This window comes from Lagopus leucura, unplaced genomic scaffold (genome assembly GCF_019238085.1).
Source record: "Lagopus leucura isolate 7727_CA_CO unplaced genomic scaffold, USGS_WTPT01 Super-Scaffold_100004, whole genome shotgun sequence".
NCBI lineage: Eukaryota > Metazoa > Chordata > Aves > Galliformes > Phasianidae > Lagopus > Lagopus leucura.
The window spans coordinates 58,908,193-58,930,600 of record NW_024962264.1 but is presented as its reverse complement, the minus strand read 5'-3'; the positions used below and the strand labels follow the sequence as shown (position 1 = coordinate 58,930,600).

General features: G+C 38.1%; 1 protein-coding gene across 5 annotated transcripts in view; it reads left to right on the top strand.

Moving 5' to 3' along the window:
* Nucleotides 1–22,408, top strand: part of PPP2R2C (protein phosphatase 2 regulatory subunit Bgamma) — a 170,469-nt gene that overhangs the window by 66,355 nt on the left and 81,706 nt on the right. Inside the window, exon 1 of one of the 5 annotated variants that reach the window (XM_042871962.1) lies at nucleotides 21,204–21,276. The exons of 3 other annotated variants lie outside the window; for them this stretch is intronic. The gene's annotated coding sequence lies outside the window, so the exon portion shown is untranslated. Of the gene's footprint in view, nucleotides 1–21,203; nucleotides 21,277–22,408 lie in introns of those variants that run through there. One more of the 5 variants, XM_042871964.1, reaches the window with a different exon arrangement.

The window sequence follows — 22,408 nt, the reverse complement described above, 5'->3', positions numbered from 1 at the left end:
GATTTCACTGACAGCCTCAGCCAACACTGCCAATGAAACAGCAACTGGAAATCGGACGTAACACTCGTGTACTGCTCAGGGCACAATCCTTGTTCTGTGCTTCTAAGGCAGCTTGATGTATCTTTTGATTTAAATACTGGGCTTACTACGTATATGAAATATGGTGCTTATTGAATATAGCTATATATATAGTATATGTTATATATGTAAATCATTGCTACTGTTTTGCTTGGAGATACCTCATCCAAATATCCAGGCCAAATTCTGCTTATAATCATAGTCCTTAATAGGCCACGATCATAATCCAAGGTTAATATCTAATCAGAAATAACCTGCTTTGTTGCTTATTATGTTGGACTTCGGGAACTTTGCAAAGAGAAAAATAATATATAGTTTTGGCACGTAAAGGCATCAAAATAAAAATGAAGAAAATGCCTTGTGTGGCATCTTTGTTCGTGAAGCAAGTGAAACATAAATCTGTTTTGTCCAAATAAGGAATGAAAAATTCTGCTTACCTCTACATTCACGTTTCAGCACACATCTATTGAAAAGACTGAGCTTAAGCAATTGACCTAACGAAAGCTGATATATTTTTTTTCTTAGCAAAGCTCCTCTATCTTATTTTTATAATTTTTTTTGCTTGCTTCTCGTGCTTTTCAGCAGCTCTGAAGTATATCTAAAACTCACATTTATAGGCTTTTTCTTAACACTCAATTAACTTGTAAAATCAACATTGCTGTTGACCACAGTTAAGCAAATGCAACAAAGGCTGATAAGGTTCTAATTAATTATGGGAAATTGTTCCTTCCTTGAGCATCAGTATGCACTGCATGCTCCTACTGGACAAAAATGGTTGGTTGTAAGCTTCCAGTCCTGCATGTCTAAACTTGACAGCGTTCTCTCCAACAAAACACATTGTGGTGCTCCTGAAAGATACGCAGAGATCACTCCTGGAAGCAAACATACTTACTTCAGTACAGCTTCAGAGAATTGTTTTTGAAATTGTAAAACACTGCATTCATAAACACATTCAAAAGAATGATTTATTCATATACTTCAGATAATTCTTTTCTTGTCTGTTTTTCTCTCTAATGGATTGCGTTTTGTTATATACAAATCATTTGTATTTGTCACACTAAAAACTGGTGGCTGAGAACTGTTTGCCTAGCTGGAAATCATGAGGATAGAGGAAAGCTTCCATTTTCCCTTTACAGACTTTCTTGGGATTGATTCTTGTGGTATGTCTATTTGGATTAACATGAAATTAAAATAAATGTATGGAATGAGTGGAATGTGAAAAGCAGGAGAGCTGCTTCTCAATTAGGGTAATCCATATGGTAATCATCTGCAAAATGAAATGTGTGAAGAGCAGACTAAGAAACGTGACTGTGGAAGGAAGGGAGAGAGTTACCCAGTATCATGTGCTAGTTCATGTCTGGGTTGAGATGTTAATTTAAGCATTACTTCCTACTGTATTTTATTTTATTTAGGCTGTGGTAACATTGATTCTTAACTGTTACATCCCAGCTTGCTGTATAGGTAACTGGCAAGAGTACCATCAACTCATGAACCTAAGAATCCAGCTTGCTGTCTAAGCAGACAAATGGAGCTCCACAGAAGATGTGAAATACTGCAGTAACAAATGCGGGTTCTGCACTACACCCCAAAATGTGTTAGCTTCATTTTCCTTCACTTGTAATATAGGAGGTGCTGGCTGGCAGCCCTGGAAATTGAGTCCTCTATTTCTCCACAGGAGAGGTATAGCAAGGGCAGCAGCAATGCAAGCTTCCCCACATTGTCCTGCCAATGTTCCTCAGCCCAGTTCGGAAGAGGTCACTTCTGGAGGTGAGTGGGTGATGAGTCTCTGTCCATGCAGTTACTGCTGCCAGGACAGACTGTTGGACGGAGACTGGCCCTGTGTCTTGAATGAACCACCAGTCTTTGATAGATAATCACTTTGTGTACTGTAAAGCGGCGTGGGCTGGATTCATTGAGGTTGCATTATTCTGCTTGACTGCTGTCACGTTTTGGTATTGCTTTTTGGTTGGATGGCACCTTTGTATGTTTTTCTTTTTGCACTGTTTTGTTTTCAGAGACTTTGCCAATGCTTTATGTACACGTCTATTCAGTAGCATGCGGATAACTGAATGCAGTCTGGTTGTGAATGTGATGCAAAAGAGCAGATACTGATGGCAGCCATGTATGCAAGAGGAGCATTAGAGCACTAGACCAGGAGGCATGCTTTGAAATGCACCAAAAATTGATAAGAGAGTGAATGTTGGTTTTCAGTATCTAAATGAATGATTAGGTTTCTGTTATAAAGCCGTATCTTAACATTTTCTTTTTCCATAATTACTATGTAATTTAGATATTAACACTCATTAAGCTGGTAAACCAATGCTCTTTTTTAGATTATTTTACAATTAATGGAATCAGTCTATCTAAAGTTAGATGCATAACATCCTGCTCTACGTTAAAGTATTGTTGTTGCAGTTGCAGTAGGTAGTTGTCACCTAAACCAGGAGATATGTGATAGATGATTTGAGAAGAAATAATGTAATTGATAGCAGTCTTCAGAATAAAAATAACAGATGCTTACACCCATGGTAAATGAATTTTTCATGTACATTCCTGGGTTTATTTAAGTGCTTCATACTTCCAATGCAGTGAGTACTATTCTGTTTTCAGCCAAATTTAAATCTCTCAAATATACAGATGTAATATAGAAAATGGAAATAAAGGCTTAGCAAGGCCGTTAGGCTGTAGTGAATCATTTCTGCAGCTTCAAATGTTTTGTGAAGGATTTCTAACAACTTGATTATCACTTGTAGTTGAAGCCTGCAGGTCTGTATAACTCTGCTTATATGGCTGTTTGTTAGCAGGTATGATAGCAAAAGAACATACTACGGTTCAAACTTAGTGTTACTAATTTCTGCAAGATCTGAAAGAGTTAGTTTTCCTAACCAGAAGATTTTTCTTGTCTTTTGTTTGAGTGATATGGTTCAAAATATTATTCATTCCATTCTGACTTCTTCTTTTGTCAGAGCGATAAGGAGTATAAGGTTTGGTTCATAAATAAAATCAGCAGTAGAATCCTCTTGGGAAGTAAATTGTGACTAAATCATAAATCCAGTTAAAAAGTTTGAAGATGATGACAGTTCGCTACATTAGGCAATATAACATTGGACATATTTGCTAATAAATCACCTTATTTAGTATTTTTATGGTGCTAACAAATCACTGTGGAATTGATTTTTCTTTTTTTTCAGCCCTTCCAAATGCAGTGCAGATTGCAAGCTTCTCACTGACATGGGCAAACCCTGATGAGGTCCTGAGCTGGCCTCCCACACACCTGTGTAGACTGAGCCATGCGCTCAGCTGAAACCTTCCTCTAGGTCACATAAGCCTTTGAAGACAACTGCACAATTTAGCACCATTAAACTCTTTGTGTAATGAACTTTATTTTAAATTGAAGTATAAAAATACAGTTAAACCATCATCAGTATGAACACAAAAAATATGGAATTTTCTCACATTGCATTTTATTCATACTGCATTCGTCTTTCTATTTCTGAACGTGTTATCTTCGACTTGTAATTAATGGAGAACCTGATTTTTGTGTGTATTTACTTTGAATAATGGTGATCTAAAGGAATCTACTTGTAAAACAAGGTATTACCCAGAGCATGAATAAATATGGCACGATAATCCTCAGAACCTTGATCCTGGAGCCCTAACTTGTATAAGGAATTCTGTTGATTCCAGTCTGACTGTCACATGAGAAAAGGCTTCAGCATTCGTAGTTACAGATTGTTATCCTGTGAGCTTCAATGTTATTATCCCTTCTTTACCTCCCATTATATCCTAGTGATTTTACAGTCTCGCTGGCTGTGTCCAAGGTCTGGGAGCATGGGAAAGTCAAATCAGCCCTTAGAGAGCATATATATAAATACCTTCGCTGAGCCTCAGTGAGTTGATTTGAGGCTGTAGGTTTAATTCGCAAAGTCATTTTTCTCATACACCTTTCTCAGGTTGGTGTTGAATAATAATATTCTGGACTGTGCATGGCCACAGTTGGGAACCCCTCTCGCTAAAACTTTGTTTCTGTTTGTGTAGATAACATGGGTCTCTATGTGCAAGTGATCCGGAAGAAGCTTTGCTTCTTTCTGATCTGTTGGAGGTATCTATAGCAAAACATTTCCCTGACAGATTTGAACCTGGTATGGATTCCATTGGGCAGAAGTCCTGTTAGGTTGTTCAAAAGCAGGTGCTTATTTAATGCACTTAGACCTATTTCATGTGTCAGACTTCTAAAAATAAATGATTGAGATGGAGCAGAGGGAATTTCATATAATGACAACTTTATGTCATTGGCATCCGTAAGTAGAAGGGAGACTAAGGAACCAAATCTGTTGGAAATGAGAACTCATTTCTCAAATATCAGGCTGTACAACTGCTGTCACTGATTTGCCATGTAGTTGTTGTGGGCTCCCAGCGTGATGTTGTTTAGTATTATGGTGGCCATAGGAATTAATTTGTCACCTGCCTTCCATGGCTTTATAGAAGATAGGATTTTATCCTCCGTCCACCTGTAGTTGGGCAAGTTTAGTCTAGCCAAGTTCATTGGTGACCAGGATGTTGTTGCTAATTAGCACCTATATGAGGAGGCGTATAGAAAAAGTTAGTTCATGTGTGTATTCAGTTCCTATTATTCTGCTGTTTCTAGTGGTTCAAGTGTTTGCACAGAAGGAACTCATTGCAGGATCAGAGCTGATACATTTTTCAGCGTGCACACACCAATCCTACCTTGAGACTTGAGAATACTCTGTGATGTGAGTACTATAACACTTTTTTAACACAATCCTCCAAAACCCTCGATAACATTTTAACTCATTTTATTATTTTCTTTTGAGCACTTGGAAATTAAGACCCAATAAAACTGCTCTGGGGTTTTGTCACCTTTATTTTGTAGAAGAATACTTGAACTCAGACACTGAAAGCATTTTAGGAGACAAAATATTGCCAATGCAGTATGAGGTATGAGGACAAAAATAAAGAGCTGATACAGAGGGTGAATAGTTTTCCAGTGCTTTCTTCTTTTGACATTAAGACTGCAATATGGATTGCTGTCATCCTCTGTGTTCCATAAAAAACTAACTTACAAATCAGAATTGAATTTTCCTAATATGCAAACTAATAGATCAGCTGCAGAACTCAGTGCCAAGTTGTTGCTTTTTTGAAAATCGTTCTCGTGTTCCTTGAAAGAGAGCTAACGACTCAAGAATGTTGATGTTTTTAATTGTTTTTCTGCTTTAGTATGCAGGTGTAGCAAATTCAGAGTTAACAATCAATACTGAGACCCCAGAAGTGGGAGATTTTCCAGGGCAAAGGGAAGTTTTGTTTGCTTGCACTTTCTGACTTAGGCTTTATCTGCTCTGCGTTTGGAAGCAAAAGAGAATTTTTTCTGCGCTTCAGTGGGCGTGACACCAGGGTGCTATGGATCTTTGTAAGCATTCTTTTTTATGTCATGTAGTTTAGGCCCTTTTAAAACCTATCTGTAATGAATAAAATATTCAAGCAAATCTGAACTTCCAGAAGAAAGATGACTGAATTTGAGATGTTAGCTGGAATTTTAGGGCAGAGATTACTGGTATTTATGGAATTCACTGCAGCATTATCTACCAGTGCTCATCTGTGATATTTGTGTTATGTTGACTGACATAGTGACATTTATATTGCCCTGTGATTTGCCAAGGGAGGAGAAAAAAAGGCTTATATTTCTAATTAAATAGCAGACAATGATATACTGTACTCTGGCAATTCCTGACCAGGGTTGGGAAGACAAGCTCCTGTTTGTTTTCTAGGATAGGAACGGTAGCGAGAAATTCTGAACAGAAACGCTGATCTGGATACCAGTTTCTTTTTGGAAGATGTGATTGATGTGATTTCGTTGTTTGTATTTGTATTTTGTATTATTGTAACTTCATGATGGAGGAGTCTCAGTGCGGAATCAATAAGTTTAAACAAAATCTCCCTCAGCCCAGTGGCTGCTGAAGGTACAGAGAACATTTTGGGGTGGCTGCAGCCAAATTTGTGCCAATCGGTACATTTTTATAGCATGCTCTCTCTGCTGAGCACCTGTGCAGCTGGGAGGTGATGATGTGGGCCGTGCACTTCCCCTGTTGCAGTTATACAGCTGATACTGCAGAGACGCTGGCAAGCTCACTGTGAATTAGGTAACTCCACCTCTGTAACAGTGACTTCTTGTTTGGTGTGAGCAGTGCATGAGTGTGCTTTCTTATAGCTCATGGAGGAATCTGCCATGATTCTGAGAATCTCAAGGCAAAAGAAAGAAGCACCGACCCTGGAGGTGTTTAAGGAATGTTTAGGTGTTGTGTTGAGGGACGTGGTTTACAGACAACTATTGGTGATAGGTGGTCAGTTGGACTGGATGATCTTGTAAGTCTTTCTCAACCTTGGTGATTCTGTGATTCTAAGCAGTCCTATGAATATTCTTGAGAAAGCAGAATGTACAGAGTTCTGATGATATGTACTGCATTTAGTTGGACCAGACAAGAACAGCCAATGCATTTAAGGGTTCATTTTACAGAAAAAAAATATTGTGAGGGTGGCAATGGGGACATGTAACAGGACAGGTTAAGCCAATGAAGCTTTGGCTTTGCAATATTTTGTATATATGTTTTACATATTTATTTACATAGTAAAAGTTAGTGTACACATACTCTTGATTTTTTCTAATTAGAATCAGGTTTCACATTTAATTTTAAATATCTTTTCTTTGATCTGCCTTTTTCAAATAGAACATACTTTTGAGGGAATCTGCACGTGCTGTTATTGAAATGTGGGATTGCTAAAGGGTTTTCTGTAAAAAAAAAAAAAAAAAAAAAAAAAAAAAAAAAAAAAGTAAATTTTGAAGAATTTTAGTGTGCGCACATCTTTTGTGTATTCTTGACTTTTTTTTTTTGTCCCAGTAGGACTCTCCTAGACAAAGCCTTTTGCTACAGTAAACCTGCAGTGCTTGGTATCTTTGACCATCATTCTGTGACAGTCACAGTGTTGTTCGGAATGCAAAAGATAAATTCATTATCTGTTCAGTTTTCCCTTCTTTTTGTGGGCGCTCTCTTTTGAGTGCTGTGCTCCTGTTTTGAGGGCTCCACAGCAGGCAGAGGTAGATTAGCAAAGTCTTTAACTTTGCATGTGGTAGTTTCTACTGTTTGAAGTTTTCTGCAGTTGAGAAGGACTGGGTAACTCCTGAGTTTGCACAGGAATGATTTTTCCTCACATCCTTCTTTCCTTCTGCTAGCAGATGATCTTTTAAGGACTTTTGCTGGCAAGTTTTAGCTGCTGGGTGTGATTGCTCCAAGGAAGATGTTGGGCAGCCTCTCCTTGGTGCTCAGCAGAGCCAGGCCACTGCTGAACCTGATGTAGTATTTTTCTCTTGGGACTTGTAGCTGCAGAGATGAGGTTTAGCTCCCCACGAGAGTTGTCAAATGTAACAAAATATGAAACTAAATGATTGTTACAGGATAAATGCCTTGTCTTCCTACTTCTCTGAAACCACAGAGGTACTTTTTAAAATGTAAGCTCTAACATCAAACTTCTGTTCAAAACAAATATTATTTCTGAAATATAATTAACAGTTTCACAGGTTGAAGTAATGCCCATGATGCCTCCTAGTGCTGCTCTGTAGCACTACTTTCTTAATACTACTGTAATATTTCTATATATAACCCAGATTTAAACACCAAAAAATTTTAAATAACATTGGAATTTCATTTTGGTAATAAGTCCTCTGTCAGGCTGTGTTCAAACTGATTTTTCTCATTCTTCTGTAGCTTGTTCCAAATCCTCCCTGAACACTCAGCTCAGTCTGACCTCTACCACTGTGGATTAAAAAAATTGCAGTACTCCGGATGGTTCACTTCTTGTAACGAGGGCACTGTTTTTGGACAGGGATTTAAGTATGAAGCCAGCGATGAGTTAAAAATCCAGCAAAGAAAATAAACAGCTTTCATCAACAGTTTCAGACATCCATGAGTGGTAGCACAACATTGGATTTCAGAAGCCTTGAAAGATTTCCCACCTTTCTCACGGACTATCAAAGAGAGCTATGAAAGCTCATTAAATGTCTTAGAAGCCCATGTTATAGTTGTAGGTAGCCCATACTTTCTGATCTCTTTTCTAATTGCTATAGTGGCATGCAATTTATTTTTAAGCTATCTGGAATTGAGTTTTAGTTCTATATCCACCCATCAGCAAGTGGATATAAAGTACAGTGTCAGTCAGTCCCTCCTGTGCCCCTCAGGGACCAAAACAGATGTCTTTTAGTCATCTTTTGTTAGATATCTTTCAAACTGCAACCATTTGAGTTCTAGGACTTCCTCAGTGCGTCACCTGGCTTGGAAGAAATGCTTAATTGCAAGAGAATATTTGACAAAAGTACTGGTGAAAATATTTGTCTTTCTTCTGTGACAATTAGTTGTGGTAATAGCTGCAAGGAATCAGAATTAATAGGTGATTAAAAAAAAACCACAAAAGCTTTTTTTTTAAACACGAAAAAGAATTTGTGCTAAGGAGTTATCAATGGTAACACAACAAAAAAAACCACCTTTGCTGTATGAATAAAAATTTCCATCAACTCGAATTCTGCAGCTATTTGACTGAATGTGTTGTTGAGCTCTGCCGTAAGTCGCGATCAGATGCACATCATTTGTGCTACTGGTGGTGCGGTAGCACTGAGGGTCACTTGGCACAGCTGGCTCTGTGAACACATGAGAGGGAGCTGGTTTGTGGCTGGAGCAGTGCTTCTGTTAAGGAACAGACAACAGGCGATGTGTAGCTGCAGTAAAGGAGGGGGAACATGGAGTCATGGCGACAGCTGGTCAGCACAGGCAGCAACCTAACTGCCAAGGGTCTTTACTCAATGGTACTCACTTATTGCTGCACCTTGAGGAACACCATTTGTCTTAGCTAACCCTGGAGTTGAAGTTAGACCTAGCAGATATTCTAGTCTATGAAAGTGTTCTTCATGTTGAAAGCATTCTCACACTGCACTTAATCACTATTTTCGGGCAAATACCAATGAAACGCAATCCAGACACTGTAATAACCGACTGTGCCGTTGTACTCCTGTTAGGCAGCTAACTGTCCTGTTAGGCAGCTGTGTGGTGGTTTTCCAAGAGACCCTGGGGCCCCAGTGATGACCCCAGCAACCTAAGATAACCTGGAGAACCATGCTGATTACAAGTGAGCAAGAAACAAGTTTTTACTTGTTACATGTGAGGGGTCCTCAAAAATCCTCAGTGTAAATATGTGGTAATCCTTAGTGTCAGCAAGGGTAGACTTGGAGGACTTCAGTTGTGAGACAGATTTCTCAGCAATAATCTTATTGTAAGCACATAATGCATGGGATTTTTTATTTATTTCATTTATAAAAGGTGTGTGCTATAATTTTCTTACTGTATTGTGGAGTTTGAGCATAGTGCAGTAGGTCAATTAACCTTGTCATGGGTACGTTGCTCAATGAGTGCTCTTTCTGTCCAGAAACAGTCACCAGGACAGGCAAAGTAGTGCCTAGGCAGGTTTGGTGGAAGCAGAGTGCTTTCTGCAGGGGCTGACAGCAAAGGCATGAGGATCCTTCCTTTCTCCTAAGTAACTCCAGATACATTTCTTATTCTCTCCCTTCCTATCTGATGGGTTCTCATGCCATAATCGATTCATAATCTATCTTCAAAAGCGTTTTCTGCACTCTCCCAATTGTTCCCAGCTGAACTGGATTTGAATTGTGTTCTGTTTGTCTCAGCAACAGATGCCAGATATCATTAAATCACGAAAAATTAGGCAAGAATAGCCATTCTTTCTGTAATTTTGGCCAAAATGATCTTCATGTTTTTTCAAGACAGTTTTTTATGTTTTCTATTACTGAAATGTTAGGATGTAGACAATGTATGAGTACTCCTGTGGAACTGAATAAAATTATAGTGGGAATGTGACTTGCTTTTGTTAACTTTTAATCCATTTTTCACCTATTATTAAATGTAAAAATAATGAGAGAATTACAAGTAGTGCCATAAATCAATGCGTGTCCTGAACTGCAGTGCAAATCATTTTTATGAGAGCAAGCCCCTGTATTTATAATAAATCAAATTCTTTATCTTTTGAGCTTCCTGATTAAAGTAATTAGTCATTTATGTTGATACAGAGCCATCAGTGAACACTTGTTTTATATCACAAGTATTGAATCTTAAAGAAGTTTGAAAGGGTCATTGGTTATAATTAGCTACACATTGTAATGTAGATTTGTTGTTTTGTTGGTGGGAAAGTAGTTTCTTCTGACCTAGATTAATATGCTGAGCAATTCTCCTTCTGGAATTAGAACAAACTGTATTTTAAGTAAGGTACTGTCAGTAGCTTGAGGCTTTTAGAAACTGAGCGTGGAAAAAATTTTTGGACTCAGATAAAAAACTAATGTGAAAAGCCAGGTATGACACAGCAGAGGCACTTGGGTAGGGCACGCTGTGCCAGCATCCCCCCTTGTGAGACTGCAGCATTAGTTCCTGCCCCTTCCCATAGCAGCTGGGAGCGGTCTGGCTAATGCCATTTGCAAAGTGTTTGGTAACTTGGGAACTGCACATGCTGTGTACCTGTAAAACACAGCTGTTGGCTGAGAGGTTTTCTTTGGGATGTGGTTCTTACCAGCCCATACTTCGCATTACTCCCACTTGGGTGAGGCCACACTTGGAGCACAGTGTTTGGTTTTGGGCCTCTCACTACAAGAAAGACGTTGAGGCCCTGGAATGTGTCTAGAGAAGGATAGCAAAGCTGGTGAAGGATCTGGAGCTCAAGTCATTTAGGAAGCAGCTGAGGGAAACTGGGATTGTTCAGTCTGAAGAAGAGGAGGCTCAGGGTTGAGCCTTATAACTTTCCACAACTCCTTGAAAGGAGGTTGTGGTGAAGTTGGGGTTGGTCTCTTCTTACAGATAACAGTTATAGAACTTGTGGTAATGGCTTTAAGTTGTGCCAGGGATGGTTCTTGTTGGATATTAGGAAAAAATTCTTCTCAGGAGTAGTGAGGTATTGGAACGGGATGCTCAGGGAGGTGGTGAAGTCTCCGTCCCTGGAGGTGTTCAAGAAACATGTAACACCTTGGCACCAAGGGACGTGGTTTAGTGGGCATGGTGGGGGTGGGTTGATGGTTGGACTGGATAATCTCAGTGGTCTTTTACAATTCTATAGAATAAAGCCACATTTGCAGACAAAGATCATGCTTCTGGGGACAAGTTTAAAAGTCTCCAGAGATGTTTTTATGGATGTGAGATGGGGCAGCCTATGCTGATTGGCTGATGAGCCACGTAATTTCAGTTTAAGGTGAACTTACCTTTTGGTGGCATTATGACTCGATCAGTACTGGTCTCCTGATTTGCTGGCTGAAGTTTTCATTATATTTGAAGACAGATTTATATTATTTTTTTAATCTTCTATGTCGAACTCCAAGGATAATTATGAAAGTCGAAGTCTTTCATTTCTTATTAGATTACATGCTTTATTTAGAGTTAAAATAAGGGAACCTTCCCATCAGTTACTTTGGTCACCTGCTGTGCAGGCTAATAATACCATGCTTAATCTTAAAAAGCAGTGTCGTTCACAGTCACATTTGAATTCCAGTGTAGCAGCAAGGAGACAATGAAGGGAGAGAAGTTAGCTGAATTAGTGCTGGTTTGTATTAACACTTTTCAAAAGCAAGTGCCTGGATGAATTCTGCAGTCTAACAGATACATCAAATTGTGGCTTTGAAGATGTACTTTTTAGAAAGTGAGTCGTGTTAAGATTGAAACATATTTTTAGTTTATATTCCTGTGAGTAGCGCTATTAAAGTCAAACTTGTTTTAGTAATGCTTATGGAGAAACAAGTAATAACATAATGTGAGAATGTGAGAGGTTCCTCTTACAAGGGAGAAAAGGGGTTGTGACTAAGGGCAGTAAATGTGAGCGCTGGCATTATTATTATTGTTTTTTTTTCTATTGTGAGTGATGAAGCACTGAGCAATTTCACAAGGAAGCTTAAATGTGCATTAGAGAAAGTCTTTACATCTTCTAAGACAAAGGAAATGGGTTATTTTTTGGAGAATATTGTTACAAAAAAAAAAAAAAAACCAACAAAACAACAAAACAACAAAGCATCAGGCAACACAAAATCCTCTACAAAGATGAACATTGTCACTTGAAAAGAAAATAGGTACTCACGTCCGTTCACCACCTGGGTATTAATGCAGCCAATTACTGTGCCCTGCCTTTCAGACATTATTATGTTACAGCAAGAAAAGAGCCAATATTGTATTTTATATGACCTTTGTAATGCTGTATATACACATATAGATTTGTGTTATTTGTCTCTTTGATTTGCCAAATGTTTCTTATTTCTGGCTCAAGGCATTTATTTATTGCAAGGCTTCAAGCTGCGGTAAACAAGGTCATAGATTAAGAATTGATTTCCACAGTTGCTCTAGCATACAAACTAAATTTCTCTTGGTTGGTTATAAAAACCACAGCTGGGCATAAATTCATATTTTCAGGCATTATCTTGAAATTAATGTTAAAGCACATGAAAAACATTCTTAGTACGCATTGCATGCTTATTTTAGGGCTTCAGCTAAAGCTTAAGGAAAGCAAATTGTTTTTACACTGCAAGTTTCTAAATGAAACCATGTTATTACTGATCTGAAGCTTCTTTATTTTACTTGTTATGTTTTTTTCTTTATCTGTTTTTGTTGATAGGTTTTCTGTACAGCTTTTGGCAAATTTTTATGATCAATAAGTTGATTAGTTCTTTGTTTTTGCTATATGTTCACAGAGATCTTTCTGCTTGTGACAAGAGTGGAATATCATTTCTGTTCTTTCAAATTAGATGGTCGTGCTACAAATAGAAAAATCCTACCGTTCTGTTATCTTTTGCTCCATCTTCCCTATTCCCCCCCATTTTAAGGTACGCTTTGTGATAATAGAGGAGTGCTGTGTACCACGATTGATTGATGTGACTGTCGAAGATGTTTAACTCCTCTATTAATCGCTGATGCAATACAGTTTTGTAGTAACTATAAAATAAAAAGTTAAGTACAGAATTCGGCTCCTTAGTCATGTCTTTAAAGGAATTCTTTCTGTTACATAATCCCATGCCCCTGCCCTCCATGTTTGAGTTAGTTCAGTTGAGTGAGCAGAAATCACAATAGGTAATGTGTGTTTTCAGGTCGTAATCACCTTCCTCAGGTGGTTTTATGAACATTACCTTGGCCTCCACTGTTCCTATGGGTATCAAAGTTATTGTACCTGCCATAGGCAGAGATAAGAAAAAGGAAATGTGCATAAATAAATTACTTCAGGCTTAGGGCTCACTTTTTTCAATTCAGATGGATGTTTTGGAGGACTGAAGTTGTGAAATCTATCTGTTGGCACTGATTCCTGTTCCCTCCCTGAACTGTGTTTTGTAGGATTAGAATATATGGATCTCCTTTCACGGCTATATCTGTTTTGTTAGCACTTGATCTCATTTTACAGAATCTTTAGCTGGAGCTTAATTGAAGGTATCCTAAATTGACTTTTGTCAGCGTTTAAAAATGCATGTCTATAAAATCTATTAAAATACAAAATAAAATTGACTTTGACTTCTTAGGATTTCCATATGGAGATATCTCCAGAAATGCAACTTTGTGGTGAAATGAGGTAAATCAATTCAATCTAGACTTTCTCTGAATAATAAAACAGTCTTACTGGAAGCCCTGTTAGATGGAATTATGATTATCAAGTCTGGTAGTCAGGAAGATTTCTTGTTAGGGTATGGCTGCAGGACTAACTGAAGTGTGGTTATTTTATATATATTATTATATAAAAGATTTCCAACCATTTCTGAAATGTAGGTTGCTGTTTTGAAAAGCCCTTAAATATGTATAACGAAGCTTGGACTGATTCATTAACTTTGAATAAATTCCTGTGATGAAGGAGGGAAATGAAGAGAAAGCACAAATAGCTTATTGAGCAAGACTCCTTGTATGTGGCTGGCTCCCTGCAGAGGCACAGTACTGGGACAGATGCATCTCTGATGTGTCATTGTAGATCCACCAGAGGCTTTGAAGGAGCAGAACCTTATCAGAAGGAAATCTTGCATAGGCCTCCTCTCTGCTGACACAGTATTTAGATTTTCAAGTTTTTGTTTTTCCCCTACTCCTTTTTCTCTTCTATTAGTAGGTGGACAAATCTGATCAGTTTTACTTTTATGCTTTGATGGGGTTGGTATAAGAACCTAATAGTGCTAGAAATCTACTCCTGTTTTACTACTCCTTTTGAATTTTTCTTGCTATTATCTGTATTCCTGATGCCTTGCAAAGTCACTCTCTGCATTCACCTAATTCTCATGTTCTCATATTCTCCACATAGAACCATTTGTCAGTGATCCCTGGTGCAAAATACTGAAAAAGGGTCCTTGCAACAAACAGAAAAGTTTGGTGAGCAGGGAGGGGGAGCAGTCTCTCCATCTGTGCACTCTGCAATAGGAGGAGAGAAAAGAATGGAGGTGAATGAGGGGAGATGAATGCTTTCCTGTAGACTACCTGAAAAGACAGTGATTTTTAGGTGGAAGTTGGCAATGTACATCTGAGCCAAGTCTTATCTAGCCAAATCCTAGAAGTTGGGTTTTTATGACGTTGTAAGTAATGCAGTTTGAAGAAGTCTGCCCACAGTAAGTGATTGGGACTGGGTCAGTATCAAAGAAGTGTGTTATTGTGCTGACTTTTTACTTTAAGTAAAAGTAATTTTACTTTAAGTAAAAGTAATAAGTAATTTTTGGTATCTCAGCTCTTGATGCAAAATCTGGGAAACTGGAGGACCTTTCTTACTTTAATAAGAGAACTAAGCTTGTAAAGTTTGCTGAAGGTTTGACACATTGTTCCAGTTACCTATTTGGTAAGTATTTTTGTATTGCTAGAAATGTATGGATTCTTTTTACCAGCTGAAATATTTGCAGAGGATACTTCATCATTAAAAAACAGCATTATCGTGGATCCATTCTCAGCCTCATCAAATTGCAGTAGCACAACATCTGAAAAACATAACTTGATTCAAAACAACCTTGAATCACCGATGCGACTTTGAGGGGAGGCACCAGCAACATAACGTGATTGCAGTACGGTTTTCACTCCATGGAAAGTGTGCTCAGTGTTCTGCAGTGCCATGCATGTTCTGATACATGGCATACACCTGCACTGGCTCAATCAGCGGAAAATCGACCAAAACATGCAGATGCTGAGAGAAATGCTTGAAGAAGTTGAAGAAATAGAGGTCACCTGATGTGAAGCTTCTAGGTATGCCCTTCTTTTTATCGACAAAATGACGTAGTTCTTGAACAATTGATTTTCTTTTACTGGATGTCTGAATGCAGATTTGTTTATCGCATTTACTGCTTTCTTGTTGATAGAAGTTGAAGAAGGGAGACAAACAAAACACACAGGGTTGTTCATGTGTATACAGATCTTTTTTCCCTTTTCCACCCTTTATATGAAGTGCAGCTCCATGGACACCCAGTGTAGTCCTAATGACATGGAAAAGTGAAAAACAAGGCCACAGGCTTGCAAATAAAAATTATTTACTCATTTGAAACTGGAAAGCAGGCAGTCAGTGCATTGCTTTGTAACTAGCTTCAGGATAGGGATGGTATTTGAACTGTGTTTTTGTATCACACCATTCATGTATTTGATCATCAATTTTGCATCATATTTTATGTTATTGACCTGTCCAAATTCATCTGTGACAGAAAAAGGCCTCTGTACTCTTTTTTGATGGCTTTTTCTGTTTTTTTTTTTTGTTGTTTTTTTTTTTCATCTGTCTTAGCTGTGTGGATCATGAGCATCCAGTGTGCAACAGTTCTCTGCTCGTTTCACAACTACTCTAGCAGCTCCATGCTGTTGTAGTTGCTTTTTGTCTCTTCCGCTCAGAGGCACTGATATGTGGATATTTCCTGACTCATTAGCACTTTTTATTTTCATAGTAAATTAATTGAAATTGATTTTTGTTTAAAAGGAGGAGATGGTAAAAACTTGTGACAATGGAGCAGAGTAACAGAAAAACAAGTAGGTACTTAGGCTCGGTTCAGATGAAAGAGTACTGTTCCCTTAATTTGTCTTTCTCTTAAACATACCAAGGGATGTTGTTCTTCCATTGTGCACACTCGTCTTTACACTCTTCTTTACCTTCATCTGCAAATGGAGTCCATTACTAAACTGAGATGCTTTCTTTATCTAATTTTAAAGTAGACCCAAAGTGCAGTCTTAAGAAAGCCAGCTCATATGACTGCACTTTCATACTGTGCTGCTGTTTGTAACCTGTGTATTATTTGAGCTCATTATGCTGGCAGAGAAGAGCTAGTCCTGAAGATAGGTGTTATATTGCTTCATTTTGCCCACTTCTAATCATGTCAGTCCATATGAAAAGTAGCATGAATCTGTGCTGAGGCTTTCATCTCAGTGTAGTCCTGGAATTTGGGCTGATGCAAGTGCTCTATGTGGGTTAGAGGTTTTATTCTGTTTTGTTATAAAGTCCTTAGATATTGGACTTGGAATGAACTGACATTCAGTTATGAAACATTGGGGGCTTAAGGGAAAAATGAAATGAAAACACTGTTCTTTTGTATACCTGAAGTGGATCAATGGCTTTGTTTTTTATGTTTTTATTTGAAAGATATCACTCGCTGGCTTCAGAGTGGGTGGATTCAGCTTCCTTCTGGATCCTGAGCAAGTCACCTGTGAGAGATCTTGTTTTTTGCTGGGTGTACAGACAGCATGGAAGGGGAGAGCATCTATGAGGTTGATTCTGAAGATGGACCTGGAGGTAAGGGTGCCTGTAACTTCTGTTTTCATCCCAGATGGCTGGTTGCAGGGCAGCCCTTATGACAACGGACCACGGAAGCCACAAATAGCAAATCTAACAAAGATGTGTACAGTTCTTCCATTGTACTGTGTTGCTTTACAAGCAGTGAATAAAAGTGATTTTGAAAACAGCTGTCTCCTAGAGGAAGTGGCACATCTGGATGCTGCATGTACAAAGCATTGCTATTTGGAGCCTGAGATTTTCCAAACATGATGCAAACCCCAAGAATTTACAATAAAATTAAAGCCATGTAGCCCGTTCTCTGTTGTTTCTTTCTCTGTCTCTCACCTGCTGAGCAACTCTGTTATACACGCCATCTGTTTTGTTAATTTTTTTTTAACTGGACTGTGGAAGACTGCATGAAATGACTCTGACTTTCTATACATACCCACTAACACTACAACTGTCTTTGGTCAAACGTGCTAAATTCACTGTTGTGATTTATCACTTTAATAATGGGGAAAGCAGAGTTAATATTACATACTTCTGCAGTCATGCTGATGTTTGTGTATCACACTAGGGAATTTTGTCAGTTTTCAGACTGATGATGTACTTTTGTGCTACTGCTTTTTCCCACCAGTTTTTTGAATTCCTCATTTTATAAATCATCTTGTGAGACTAACTGGGCAAACACCCTTGTGTGGTTTGTGAAGCACATTCAACTGCCTAGATCAACTCACTTTTGAACTCAGAAGTCTAAATATTGTTGGAAGGAATGGGGTTCATTCCGAATAAAAGAAAGAATAACGTATAGATACAGGAGTTGGTGTGCTGTACATCTGTATGATGGTTTGGGTATTTTCTTGCAGTGATCACTGTAAGAAGATGGGTGTTTTTTTTTTAGTAGATTGTACTGTGCTTCTACTGAGACACTCCCTTTCATGTTTAATATTTCTTTTCTTGGGCCCTAGCTGTATCATCAATATTATTTATTGAAGGAGCAAGTTATACTGCCTTAGCTCTGAGTTTTCTTCATATTAATGAGTTGCCTCCAGCTGCTCTTCAAGCAGCCTAACATGCAAATATGTACACATGAAATTTATTTTTTTTACAGAAACCTCAGTAGTTCTGTGAAATACCTGTTTTATCATAATAATTATTACTACAAGAAAGGTATCAGCACTTATGTTTAAGTAATGCCCTTCTGCTATGTAGGTGAAGGATAACAGCAGCGTCCTCTCCTGCTTTCTGAGCATTTGTCATACCCTCTGCCAGAGTTTTTGAAACACTGCAACTGGAGCCATTGTCTGACCATTAGTGATTAGGGTACTTTTTCATTTCGTATCCTGTCTTGGGAACTAATTTCCTGGCCTTATCATTATGTCCTTCACTGAATCTCTGCTGCGGTACTGTATCTTTGTCATTTCTTTCATGCCATTTTGTGCATGGAAAAATTCTTTCAGAGCTGAGGTCAAAGAAAAAAATTGTATCCCAGCCCTCTTTTAGACTGACCTTTGCTGTTAGAATAACTTACTGTCCTTGATCTACATTTTCTAATTTGTATAGGCAAGACCGAGTGTGTGTGTGTGTGTGTGTGTACACAGAATGAATAAACATACTTCTGGCCTGTTTTCCTGTCTTTCCTCTTCGTTTCTGAGTTAAGAGATAAGCTCTTCAGAGGAAATTTACTATGTTTTTGGGAAATGGTAATAATAAATCACCTTAAACTCAAGTTTAATAAACTTATTGGTATGAGAACAAAATTTGATCCTGTATGTGAAAGGAATATATTTACAGCTACATGTCAGTATATATATATGTTGCCTTTTTAGACAGTGTGTCTGCACAAGTAGTACTAAACACAGAGGACCATTTTGCATGTTCCAGAAAACAAGTGCTATTGTCTGTGTGTGAATTACTAGCTAAAAGCTCAAGTAAAAAAAAAAAAACTCCTTGCTTCAAAACAAACTCAACTATCTCATTCTGAAAGTTGGAGTTACAGGGGTTATCCCCTCTGTTATCCCTTCTGTTATGACCTACCCTTCAGGTGCTGTTAGCTGATGGGTAAGGGAAACGTTGGACGTTTTCTGTGTTCATAAAATCTAGAGAAACAGAATTCTCTTTGTCTTGCTTTTCCTGTTTCTGTTTGAGATAGAAAAATGGCAAAGGTCTGCCAAGCTGGAGGATACTGCGCTGTTTAACAGAATGTGAACTAAATGAAAGTGTGACTTCAAAATGAGCCAACAACTCCACATTTTGAGAAGAAGGGCCTTTGTTTAAGGTGTCTGCATACTTTCTGATTTGGGTACATATGTATCAGTGGCTTGTAACAAAGTACACATACATCCTACATACTACAGATGCAGCTATACCTGGAGTTATGTACGTCCTGAGTACAAATGTTTATTTACAACTAGGCTGATTTTATGTCTGAGTTCTGATACATCACAGACTTAAAACAACTGTGCCTGATTTCAGCAACATGAGTAGAACTTGTCAAGCTGTTTACCAGTACAATGAAATTAATTCCAAAACCCAATTATGCTTCGTTAATTCGTATGTCTGTTCGCTGATGAAAGTGTTTCCTATGACTGTAAACTCCCTGATAGGCTGCCTGAATTTGAGGGTCAAAGATTCTTAAGAATTTTTTGTCTTTTTCTGTCAGAGACAAATAAATCAGTAGGTTACAATCCCACTAACGCTCTTTATTTCATTGGTAGTTAGTATTTTCACATTCAGGAAGGTAAAGGCCCCTCCCCTCATTTTAATACAAGCATGAATTTGGACTTTTGTGAGTGTGGGTGGCTGATGGCACTCTTTAATATCAGTGGGAGCTCACTGGGAATGGTGCCTGTAGAGTCAAGTAACTTAATCTGGTGCTATAGAGTTATGTACTTCACTCACATGTCTCTGGTTTGAAAGCACTGTGGGTATCTGTGCAGTTGGTCTTGTACTTGGTCCTCTTCACTTGATGTATTACTTTCATGGTAGGTTTTGAATTCCTTTTCAGTCAGTGCACAAAGAATGATGAAGATGGGTTTTCTCTCAGCCTATAAAGCCTAAACACAGTGAGCTTCATCTGCCTAAAAGTGTTGCTTTCCGGAAGTAGAAGGCCTCTTGCTGTTTTTCTAGAGCAATATTCTGCTTCCTATATTTTTTTGTAAACCTGATGCAGATTTTACAGGGTGTTCTCATTAAATGATTGTTTTTACTGGTAGCCATTTGTCTACTTTGATGTGTTCGTAAAAGTAGCCATTAACATGGACAGTGCAGAGTTAAATATATTTTGAGATGTTTCTTTAGAAACTTCTAATCTTTTTCAATATTGAGTGATAAGATTATTAATTAAAACTAAAGGTCAACATCTATTATTGCTCTGTTTCCATGACTTGATTTTTCAATATTTAATCCTATTTGTTTTGGCATGGAGTCTGCACTGGGTAGATCTATATGTTGAATCAATACCATAGCATGCATTTTTCCTTGTTGGCTGTATTTAATGAGAATCTGAAGATTTGCTGCTGCTCTTTGCAGTTGAAAGGTATGAATGGGGAAAGATTAGGGAGAGGTTAAATGCCTTGTTGTTCTGTTGCATTGCTGATGTTACGTCAGGTCTGCTCTTAGCCTGGTGTTTTCACTTGTAGCTCTCGTTCAAGTACAAAATCCTTCCTGCATGCTAGCAAGGTTGCAAGTCAGTTGCTATGGTATTCAGCATTTTATGTAGCCAATCGGCTTGCTTTTCAGCCCAGAATAAGAAATCAGTCACACAGACCAGAGCCGTAATGAAAAGAACAGCTATTGTTGGTGTGAAAATCTACAGAGGTTGGGAGAACAGCAGAATATGAGTTTTCAGAAAATACTGATAGCAGTCCTTGTTTATGGTGTTATTTCCTACTGTATAACTACATGCTAATGATAGTGTCATAACAGTATATTTTCAGGATTATGATAGATTCTGCTGCTTGTCTTCTGCTGTTTGGCTAATCAGAAAATTCTGGAATGCTGCAATGTAATATAGAATGGCTTTGAATGTCATAATGGAGCTGAGTGTTAGCGCAGTCATCCAAGGTCATAAGAAAGACAAGTTGCTTGGATAGAAGTAACGTTCTGATAGGTAGTATCCAAAAAGGGAGGACAGATTCCTAAGTCCTTTTACAGGCTATTAAGAAACTCTTGTTTTCTTGTAGGTAGATTTGTTCTCTTCCCTACTCTGTCCACAATTGTATCTGTAGGAGAAACAGAAAATACTGCTGCTTTTAAAGAAAACTTCATCACTCTGAAGTCGTGGTTATACCACAAATACAACTTCTTCATTTCAATTTAGAAATCACTAGAAACCATGCTTGCAGAGGAGAATGCTACATACCAAAGGCCATCAAAAACCTAGACAACCTATCACGACAGGTATGTGAAAACACATATTTGAATTTGGAAATAACTTTACAAAAAAAAGTAGTGATTTATTCTAGGAATTATTTTTATGTACTCTGTACAATATATTGGCACAATATCTTTGCCCAGTGGACAGCAGATTCTCCTGAGTTATGACAGCTTTTGTTTTCTAAACCCGCTGACAGTGAACTCTGATACCTCTGCTGTCCCTGAATAGGAAGAGAGTCATCAGGGGTTTGGTTAAGGATAGTAGCTGAATGATTAAGTTGAATCTTGGAGAGGCTTTGAATGATACTGCCAATAGATGCTTAGGTGAGGTCTCCCAGTGGTGGCAAAATGGTGTAGAGATGAATGAATTTATTTGTTATTCAAATCACTGCAGTCACTGATTGCATTAAAAAAGAATGAACATCTGAAATTCTCAAGCCAGGAAGTGTACAAGAGTGCTCAAAGTCTTGAAAGTACTTTCTGCATTGACCACTGCATTTATATACTGTTGCAAGAAATTGTAGGCAAGATATTAATTTTAGTAGTTTTTGGTTTTTCATCTTAATTGCAGATACGTTCTTACATACTTTCACTTACAAATTGCCGTTTATTAGTAATTGCCTTTGTCTACTTGCCACTCAGCTTTTGCAAGGCGAGTTGTATGGGATGGGATTTCATTTAGAAAAGCCTTGTCTTTTTAAGGAAAGGGCAATGGAAGAGTTGGGGAGTGGATTTAAATTTGGTTACAAAAACAATTCTCTGTGTTGATCTGGTGCTCAAAGACTTGGCTTGCTTCATTTGGTACTTTATTTACCTTTCACAGGCTATTCACTGCATGCAATGATTCTTTTCAGGTTGTCACACATACCAGTCCTCTGCCATGTTAATTATCATAGCCCCACTGCTTTTGGAAATTATGATCGAGTTATGATAGTCTGCATTCCAATAGGACTTGCTTCATTTTTACCACAGTAATTCTATGAGCTCGATTTGCATTCACTAGTCATTAAAAGTGCTGCTTTTAATAGCAGAAATGTAAGCAGAAGTTAAGCTTTGCCTCTGTAGGATGTGTGCAGACACACCCCTGAGTGACTAAGTTGAATGGATTGCTGTTGTCTGGACTAAATTCACATGATGACAAATACCTTCATAAAAA